This window comes from Polyodon spathula, chromosome 14, assembly GCF_017654505.1.
Source record: "Polyodon spathula isolate WHYD16114869_AA chromosome 14, ASM1765450v1, whole genome shotgun sequence".
NCBI classification, from domain to species: domain Eukaryota; kingdom Metazoa; phylum Chordata; class Actinopteri; order Acipenseriformes; family Polyodontidae; genus Polyodon; species Polyodon spathula.
This window is the reverse complement of record NC_054547.1, coordinates 25,089,767-25,099,766: the sequence shown is the minus strand read 5'-3', so window position 1 is coordinate 25,099,766 and position 10,000 is coordinate 25,089,767.

Genomic DNA, 10,000 nt, shown 5'->3' with positions numbered 1-10,000 from the left:
TTATACTGTATTTGGAAATAGTGATATTTTGAAATATCACTGTCCTGGTCACAAAAGCAAAGTTTGTGGGGAATAATAGCCATTTTCTATACTTTTGAGGCATAAGCAATTAGGAAATAACACTTACTACCCAGGAACAAAAATTGTGTTACATAGTGGAATCAGTGGCCTATATTTTCCCCAAGAGGAAAATCAGAACACATGTCTTCATTGGTACATTTGATTAGGTATAACAATCTGTTTGTTTGTTATAGTAGGAAATATAGTAGGAAATTCATAGTTCAGTATGTTGGTGAAACAAGCCCATCTGTGGCTAACAGATCTGCACTTTAATCAGCATAACAATTTCAAACGACAGTTTCAAATTGGCGAACTTTGTCTCTAAGAGCGTATAACACCTGGAATTAACAACACTATCCTAAAAATTGATCTTACAAATAGCAAAATCAGAAATCATCACAAAACACATTATTAAGAGCGATCATCTTATTTAAAGGCTGCCTGTTAAAGCCAGTAGTGTACTTGCTCATCGATTGGGTATCACGTGCTTGTGCTGCTGTTACTCGGATGAAAGCTTGATGCCACTGTATTGCATACACAAACCATGTTACACCAGTGAAGACATTGATAAAAACGTCTGTCAAAGGATTTTAGTTACTTCTTAGTATTTCGACTCAGTGTTGTAATTATGGATGTTGATGTTAATAAGCTGATATTTTCTTTCTGTTTTTTGTACATGGTGCTCTATCGTGGACTTGTGCATCTTTTATGTTTAATTGCTTTCTTTTCCTTTTTATAGCTGTCAAAGAGCCTCAACAGTGCACTATGTTCTGTAGAAAAAGCCTTCTTGATAGTTGAATAATGTAAATATTGTAATGTAAATACGTGTTTATTTTACTGTATCAGTAAACGTTTTTAGCTTGAGTTCATGTAAAGAGAAGTGTGTGGCATCTGCAAGCTCTATGCTCTTGCGATGTTGAATTCTGAATGACAGCTGGGCAGGTCAGTGCAGATTAGGAACTTGTGCGAGCCCTCGATTACAAATGGGCAGCACCAGCAACAATAAAAACAGATTTTCTAATGCATTTACCTCTTTAATATTATATCATAACTGGTAGGAATTCCAATGTCATTTCATTAAACAAACAGCCTTGATTCTAACTATGCAAAGTGCTGTTATTGAGTGCAAGTGCATATTTACACAGCAGTGCCTTCCACAAGCACTCACATGTTGCTTTTGAAAAACCCTGTTTTCGTTGGAAGACTGACCATAGAGATACAACTGCTGCATTGTTTGGCTTTAGCCTTTTGTTATTATTTTATCAGTCATAAAAGGAATTCAATTTGGCAAGAGATTTGATTGCAGCTGCCACATGATGTAATAAAGTGATTCTCAGTCCTGGTCAGCCTTTTACAGGGGTGATGTGAGTGAGCAGGCTTGTGAATTTGTGACTGCATCACCAGTTTAGTGAGTATTTACATGAATGGCTAAAAGGGTTAATGGTTTACTTTTTTCTAATGTTTTAAAAAAAAAAAATATCATGTTTTGGTTGCCTTTTGTGGACTGAGTTTGTTTGCTACATACTGCATGATGCGTTTGTCCTGGGTGATTGTATGAAAAGGAACAGTTGGCTGGATGAGGACCATACGCAGACTATGACAACACTGTGCTTGAGCGTGCATTTGCAGGCTGCTTGAACATCGAGCGGTGGCGAACTTTGGCAGTCTTTTGTGATGAAGAACCACAGAGGCACCGCACTTATTTTATTTAAAAACTGCATTTCTATTCATAAGCCAGTAATGTACATGTTGTGGTTATATTGCTGTATGTGATAACTGTTATTTTTATTTTACTGGTTCTATTTAAATGTCTGCATGAGTGTATTAGATGTAACACTGATGCCTTTACAGCATAAAAGAATGTTCTTTAACTCACGTTTTCCTATTTTAACTTTTGAGTGTTCGTTAACTTCAAGAACAGGCAGTGACAGCTTTGTAACATCATCTATGGGTGTAATTTATAGTATGTCACTTCAGCAACCCTGTAAACTGGGGGGGAGGATTACGGGTTAAAGGCTAATAATATACACAAACATTAGGAGGTTACAAATGACATGCAAGCAAAACAAAGTGATAACATATGATGGGCCACTGTCAGCTTTTCTGACGAGTCCCACTTCTGCCAGTGGAACCTCACAGATAATAAACATCTGCAGGTGACAGTGAAGCACAGGGCACTTTCCTTGATAGATTGGGTAGCAGCCTGGTTCACCCCGAATACAAGTTTACCACACTATATTTGCACAGTACTTTTGGCAGTTTTCTCGTGATTTTCCCATGGGTATACTAACAATTTACCTTGCTTTTTATAAAATGCATTGCTATGGTTTACCATGGTTTGCCCAGTTTATTTTATTTTTTTAAACTTTTACCTGTGCTTTACAGCTGGGTACTCTTGTTGGAGGGGTCAATTCAGCACAAAGTGCCCCCTTTTCCCGCAGATGAGGCACAAACATGAGGCCTCAAGAGCGCTGTGGTAGGTGTCACAGCTACTCTCCTTTTGGCTCTTGGGCAGAGCGCACCTCCCTCGCTCTCCTCCAGGACCGACAGCTCCACCCCTTCTTTTGCCTTTGGACAGGTGACAACTCCTTGTCACCCTGAGGCAGCACCTGGCGTAGTGCCCAGGCGAGGCACCATTGGAGCGCTTCCTCCCATCGGCTTCCTTTCTCCATTTTCTTTTAGTCTCTTTTTTTCAAAAATCAACCTGCAGTTCTGTCTGCTGAGTCTCAGGTCAGCTGTCCCACTTCTCACACCACATGTGACTAGGTAGCATCGGCAATGAGACTCAGAGACCAGAAAGCTGCAGTTTAATCATAAAAAACAACAAACACAATACAGCACGGTACCTTCACCATCAATTCTAAACTAACACCTGTGGCTGGTAATCATTAATCATGTATTCATTTTACGGCCCCCCCCCCCCCCCCCCCCCCCCCCCCCCCCAGGAGGAATTTAACCCCCCCCCCCCCCCCCCCCCCCCCCCCCCCCCCCCCCCCCCCCCCCCCCCCCCCCCCCCCCCCACACACACACTGAAAGGAGGGACGGTGTCTCTGCCAAATATATCTATAGAGCAGGTCAGTTTAAAAGACACTGTGTGTCAGCAGTGTTTTAAAATAGTTACTACACCTTTAATATCCTATGTTACCGATGGGCAGTTTCTTTTGCACTGCGTCATAACAATTACTGTAAAGTAAACAAAGCCATTGTCTGTCCGTTTCCTTTCATGCATGCAATGTAGGAGAGAACAGCAAATAATTGCTTTCCATACAACTTTCTCATAGCTTAGATAATTAATAAATCTGTGGACCAAATAACTAGAAATATCCTATACAAATACAAGCAAGCAGTAAACTCCCCTAGACTAAACAACCACAGCCTTTAGGACTGTAACTTTTTTTTTTTTTTGTCAATATTTAATAAACAGGTTTTTAACACAGAAGGTAAACAACATTTCATCAGCTTTCCCAACGGTTAATTCTGGAATGTCTTTGGAGAAAACAGCTCAGTTTCCTGGAATTTGCTTTTCTTTTTTTTTAGTGTCAAGCGTCAGATGCTGTATATGAGACAGGGAAGCTAATTTATACTGCCACATATGAGAAGTCTTTTTTACATTGACCTATATTTAATACGAGTGTGTGTTGTGTCTCGTCTGCCAGTGCTATTTAAACCTTCATTGCTTTGATAAACCAATATACAATATGGTCACGCTAAAGGGAACAGTTCGGGGTACAGTATTCCAATTCAGGTTTTTGCTTATTTGAACTATTTAACATCTGATATTACACATATTGTTTATATATTTACTGTTCAAAGAAAAAAATATCTAATAATTTCTCAAGGTGTTTGTGCTCACTAAAGGCCGGTGACTTTGCACAGCCAGGACACGAGCCTGTACTACCCTGACGGTATGATTCACCCTGCACACCACGCAGCCCTGCTTTACAAGGTGACCTGGTCTGCATGTGATTCACCCTGCACACCACGCAGCCCTGCTTTACAAGGTGACCTGGTCTGCGTGTGATTCACCCTGCACACCACGCAGCCCTGCTTTACAAGGTGACCCGGTCTGCGTGTGATTCACCCTGCACACCACGCAGCCCTGTTTTACAAGGTGACCCGGTCTGTGTGTGATTCACCCTGCACACCACGCAGCCCTGCTTTACAAGGTGACCCGGTCTGCGTAAGATTCACCCTGCACACCACACAGCCCTGCTTTACAAGGTGTCCAGGTCTGCTCTATATAAGAATATTCCAATTTAGTAGAAAAGTCTTTCTGATACATTGCATTGTTTGATATATGTGTCCCATTGTTTATTTCTATTAGAGAGACCAAGTTCATACTGTATATTATACACTGAGTGACCAAAAAAATTACAGACCGACCTTAATGGGTACAACTACAAAGCTCATAGCATATTGTTATGTTTCTGGAAATAGGTGTGTCTTATCTAGTTGTAATAACTTGGAATCTCAGCACAGTCAATCGATTGGAAAGTCATAGGGCCGGACGCAAACCACAAACCATACGGTTCAAAGACAAATGTCTTCCCATTCAACTGAAGACCAAGCTCTGTAGTAGAGAGGTAAGAATATGGATTATGCGGGTGTCAGTATTATTAACTGATCAGCCACTAGGAGGAGATCAATTACATTCTCCTCTCCCTTAATCAAAGCTCAGCATTCATTGTAAACACAAGCACATGTCCAGCTAGTCTTTGGTAGTTTCAACACCGGGCTTGTTGCCAATTTTAGAGAATCACGTGTCTGACAAGCCAGACATACATGCTATATATCGCATTTTCATTTTACTTACATTTTCTGTTGTTTTTGCCAGTCAGTATACTAAATCTTAAGATGAATAACTGTACTAAAAATACAGTTGTTCAAGTTTAGAAAAAGAGAAAAAGAAACTGAGAATTTTCTTGAACCTTGTGATATCATGTTTAAAATATACACATACGTGTTTGTTTCTTTCAAAACTACATCTGAGAACTATGTAGCTAATAGAAGTTTAGAACAAGTATTATTACATTAAATTACATATGTTGCTATATTTAAATATGGATAAATAGCAGGAACCACTTGCCCCACTTTCCACTATCAGTCATCAAGCAGCAATGCCAAATGCAGAGTTTGCTGTATTGTGACTGTTAAGTATAAATACTAAAGGAGCCTTTGGTTAAACAAGGTGTACAGTATCATACCTAACACTGGCGACGAGGATGGCAAGATTATAGTATCACATCCGCCTATGCTTCTTGCTCTACCTGGCGACCCCCCGGGTTCCCTCGACTAGATGGCTGGATTTGTTCTCCACATCCCTTCTGGCTGCCGGACTGGAAGAAGCGGGCCATTCTATTGCACTGCTTGGGAGTGGAGAGGCAGCTTGTTTTCGCTATACAGCTGTAAATGTACTCACTGCTCATTTCGGACCAAGGCACAAGGATTCCGTCAGCGTACAATCAAGAGGGTGAGTCAATGAAACTATTTCTACGTTGCAGGAGTTAGCAGCTGATTGTAAATTTGGGACTTTGTGCAATGAAATGATAAGGGATCAATTAATTGAAAAGACATGCAATCCTAAAATACGGGAGCGTTTACTCTGACTGTCTACACTGGACAGGACAATCAAACTCACCTGTCAGGTTGAAGTGGCATTTGCAGAAGCTGAACAGCTTGCTCAGACAGACCTGATTCAGTACGAGGTGCACCGCATTCAGGCTACCATTACTCCTCAAGACACATGCACAGGAGATACAGGAATTGTGGTTCCAATCGTCACAGAGAGGGGGCATCAGAATGCCCAGTTAACAGCAAGCAATGTTGCAATTGTAACAGATATAACACTATGTAACACAATTTTTGTTCCTGGGTAGTAAGTGTTATTTCCTAATTGCTTATGCCTCAAAAGTATAGAAAATGGCTATTATTCCCCACAAACTTTGCTTTTGTGACCAGGGCCGTGATATTTCAAAATATCACTATTTCCAATGGGAAAACGAGCAAATGTGCGTCTTTTCGTTCACATAAAGTCAGAAAAAAACAACATATGAATCCAAATTAACATGTATTTATACTATAGTAATACGAAAATGACTACATAAGATTTAGAAGTGAGTAGTTTTTCGAGATTGTATTTGTACTGTATTTACAGTATAATCGTAAATCTCGAAAAACTACTAACTTCTAAATCTTTTGTAGTCATTTTTTTTAAATATCACTGCCCTGGTCACGAAAGCAAAGTTTGTGGGGAATAATAGCCATTTTCTATACTTTTGAGGCATAAGCAATTAGGAAATAACACTTACTACCCAGGAACAAAAAAAACAAAAAAAATTGTTACGCGGTGTAATCATTTTGTGCGTTGATGCAGATCAATTTTTTAAACCAGTACTACACTATTCATCATCACGGTTAATGACAAGGGGAACAATTTCAAGGTTTGTGACTGTTTGCTAGACAATATTGTTGTTCCCCTTATTGTGGACACAAGAGCTAAAGTCTCATTGCTAAATATTATCACTTACTGCCCTCGCTTTGCCCACCATGCCCTGAGGTCATCATTGATTTATCTGACTGGTTATGGCTCCTCTGCAACTGAAATTAAAGGTCACCCTTTCTGTCTAATACACAGACGTAAGCTACTAGCTTTTACATTATTTGTTACAAAGCATGGTTCATAGTAACTGGGTTTAGATTTATTCCAAGCACTCCTATTCAGTTTGCGCCGGTGCTTTAGAAATCAACAATGTTACACCTGATTGGAAGACTCAGTTTCCTAGTGTGTTTTCTGGTAAACAATTTGCCCATGACCAATGGTGGATCGCTCTGTGCAAGCTATGATGCAACCTCTGCGCCACCTTCCACTGGCTGTAAAAGATCCAGTTGTTGATGAACTCGACTGTTTGTTAAAAGAAGATATAATCCAATTGATTGGTTCTTGTCCATGGAGCTCCAACCTAGTCATTGCATCCAAGAAGTCAGGGGGCATTAGGCTGTTAATGGCAGTGAATAAGGCCATCATTCCTGATCGTTACCCTCTACCCACAAATGAGGAATTGGCAGCACAGTTCCATGGGTCTGTGGCTTTCAGCAAGCGTGACCTCAAGCAAGGTTACTTACAGATCCCTCTCGCAGAGGAAAGACAGCATTTGTGACACACAAGGGAGTGTTTTGTTTTAAACACATGCCGTCTGGGCTTACCTCTGCACCTATTTGTTTTCAGAAGATATTGTGCTCAATGTTAGCTGGTATCCCGGACCTGGACAAATATCTTGATGATATCATTGTACATGGCATGTCAATGAGTGATCGCAATGCTAAACTTGTACTACAGCTTTTTCAGGAGTACAACCTCACCCTGAATGAAGTTCCAGGCTCAGGAAATTAATTTTGTAGGGTATCAGATATCCAATTAGGGTGTCAAACCCCTACATTCCAACATTGAAGCCATCTTCACGGATCCCCATTTAAGTGAATCACAAATTATTATCTTTGTTTAGTACTGGCATATGCGGACATTACTGCTCCATTGTGAGTTCTGCTTAAGAAGGATGCTCCAAGGGATTGGACACCTACCTGCCAAGAGTCCGTTGATAGACAGAAAAATGAAAATGACTTCTATGCCTAGCTTGGCACACTTTTCTGGAAGCCACTACAATTATCACTTGTAATGCATCTGCCATAGCATTAGGGGCTGTATTGTCTCAAATACAAGGAGGCCATGAACTGCCTATAGCGTTTGTCTCTAGAGCACTGTCACTTACTGAGCAAAAATATTCAGTAGGGAAACGAGAAGCACTGGCATGTATTTGGGCTTGTGAAAGATGGCATACCTACCTGCAGGGCCAACATTTCGTCTTGTATACAGATCATCAAGCTCTCACCACAGTTTTAGCGGTCACAAACCACTTTGCCTCTCCCGTTGGTCGGACCAGTTGTATCATTACAACTTTGAAGTGGAGTTTAAGTCAGGAAAGCTGAACCAAATGGCAGACCACCTCTCCAGGGTTCTGCTGGCTGCAACCCCTAGTCCTGATTTGGAGCCCAAGGATGATCTGGTGATGATGTTTATTAGTTCTCTTACCATGGTTATCACAACCAAAGGTTGAGAGAATCAGGAAATTACTTGCTTCATAGAGAAGTGAGACAATGTATTACGGAGGGCTGACCAAAAAGAGTGGCTGACAACCTTCAACACTTCCATAAAATTAAAGATGAGTTGTCCTACTGGGGCAGATTCAGCATAGCATGTGGCCACCGTGTCATCATCCCAGCAGCATTGCAGCGGTGTGTTATCAAAATGGCTCATAAAGACCATCAGGTCATAGTACAGATGAAACAACATTGCAGGGACATAGTATGGTGGCCTGAGATTGATCGCCAAATTGAGCTGCTAGTAAAGGATTGTGAGGCTTGTTTGTTGAGTGGCAAGTCTCAAAGACTACAATCTGCCCCACTTCACCCAGTGGCTTGACCCTCAGGACCATGGCAGACAATTCAGCTTGATCTGTGGCGAGATACACAGAGCTCTGTGCCATCAAAAGGTTCTACTGGTTGGATGATTTACATGCAAAATGACTGAGGTTTTCCCCATAGCATTCATCACAACAGTGGTGCTAGAGGCACTGGAACACCTTTTTGCAGAACAGGGGCTGCCAGAGACTATAGTTACTGACAATGGACCTCAATTTCGCACTTTCAAAAAGAACAGCAGACAAAGGCACTAAACACATTACTACCACTCTCTACCACCTGTAAGCCAATGGAGGGGTGAAAAGATTCAATGGTCTTCAAACTGGAGGGGTTCTCCTTCGCTAGTGCACTAAGATCAACTCTGCAGCATTATTGAGCAACATCAAATGCGACCACCGGGTTTTCACCAGCAACTTATGATGGGGAGAAACCTTTGACTGCCTTTGGACAAAATAAAGCAAGCTGAACCCTTGTACACCCCTGCCACAATATGTCAAAAAGTACAGCAATACCAGAGGGCCATGAAGCAATACGTAGACCAGAAGTAGAAGGCAAAGGATGTCAATTTTGCGGCACTCCAGTGGATCAGAATTAAACGTCCTTGGGCAGGAGACAAGCTGTGTACCCAGTTTTCTAGGACAATACAAATTCTAAAGCAAGTTGGACCGGCTACCTACATTCTTCAAGATGGTTCTAAACTGCACAGCAGTAGGTTAGTTAGAGATGCAGCTCCACAACAGGATCCATACACATTGGCTGGGGAACCCTGGGATTTTGTAACTGCAGACCACTATCGAGATGGCTACCTAGTGTCAAGGCATGCATGCATCTCAGAGGCTGCTGAGGACTCAGGCACAACCTCATTACTTCACTGACTTTATTACAGACTTTCACACAAGTTTCGTCTAGGAATGGGAAGGGAGAAAATGTTGTGTTTGCATTGTTTAGTTTATGCACTTGTTTTATGTTACTTTGCAACAGTGTGATGGATCATCAGGCAGGGTGTTTGAGGAAATGTCATCGTGACATGAAGGGGGTTACATACATATCTGAATATACTTGTGATATGCCAAGTAATAATTATTGTGTACATGTGACATACACAGATAGATGCACCTGCGATAATGAATTGTACATTTCCTCACAACTGGATTTGAATTTGTAAGCACGACGTTGTGGTGTGGGTCAAGGCTGGTCCGTGCCCTTGAAAGACTGCCCCACCAGCCACTAAACACATTCTTTTAAGTGTGCAGGGCCTCTGCCCTGTCACAGACATGCATTAGATGCCTATATAGATTTTTATATTTGCTGTTAATGACTTGTGTTAAAGAATGTCCTTATCAAGTTTCTATTGATAAGTGTGACACAAGTCTTCACCGGTCTTTGACAAAATTATCAGTTTTTAAATATTTAGTTTTCCAGCAAGTTACGTCAGCATCATTAACATTGTGAATTACCATTTCTT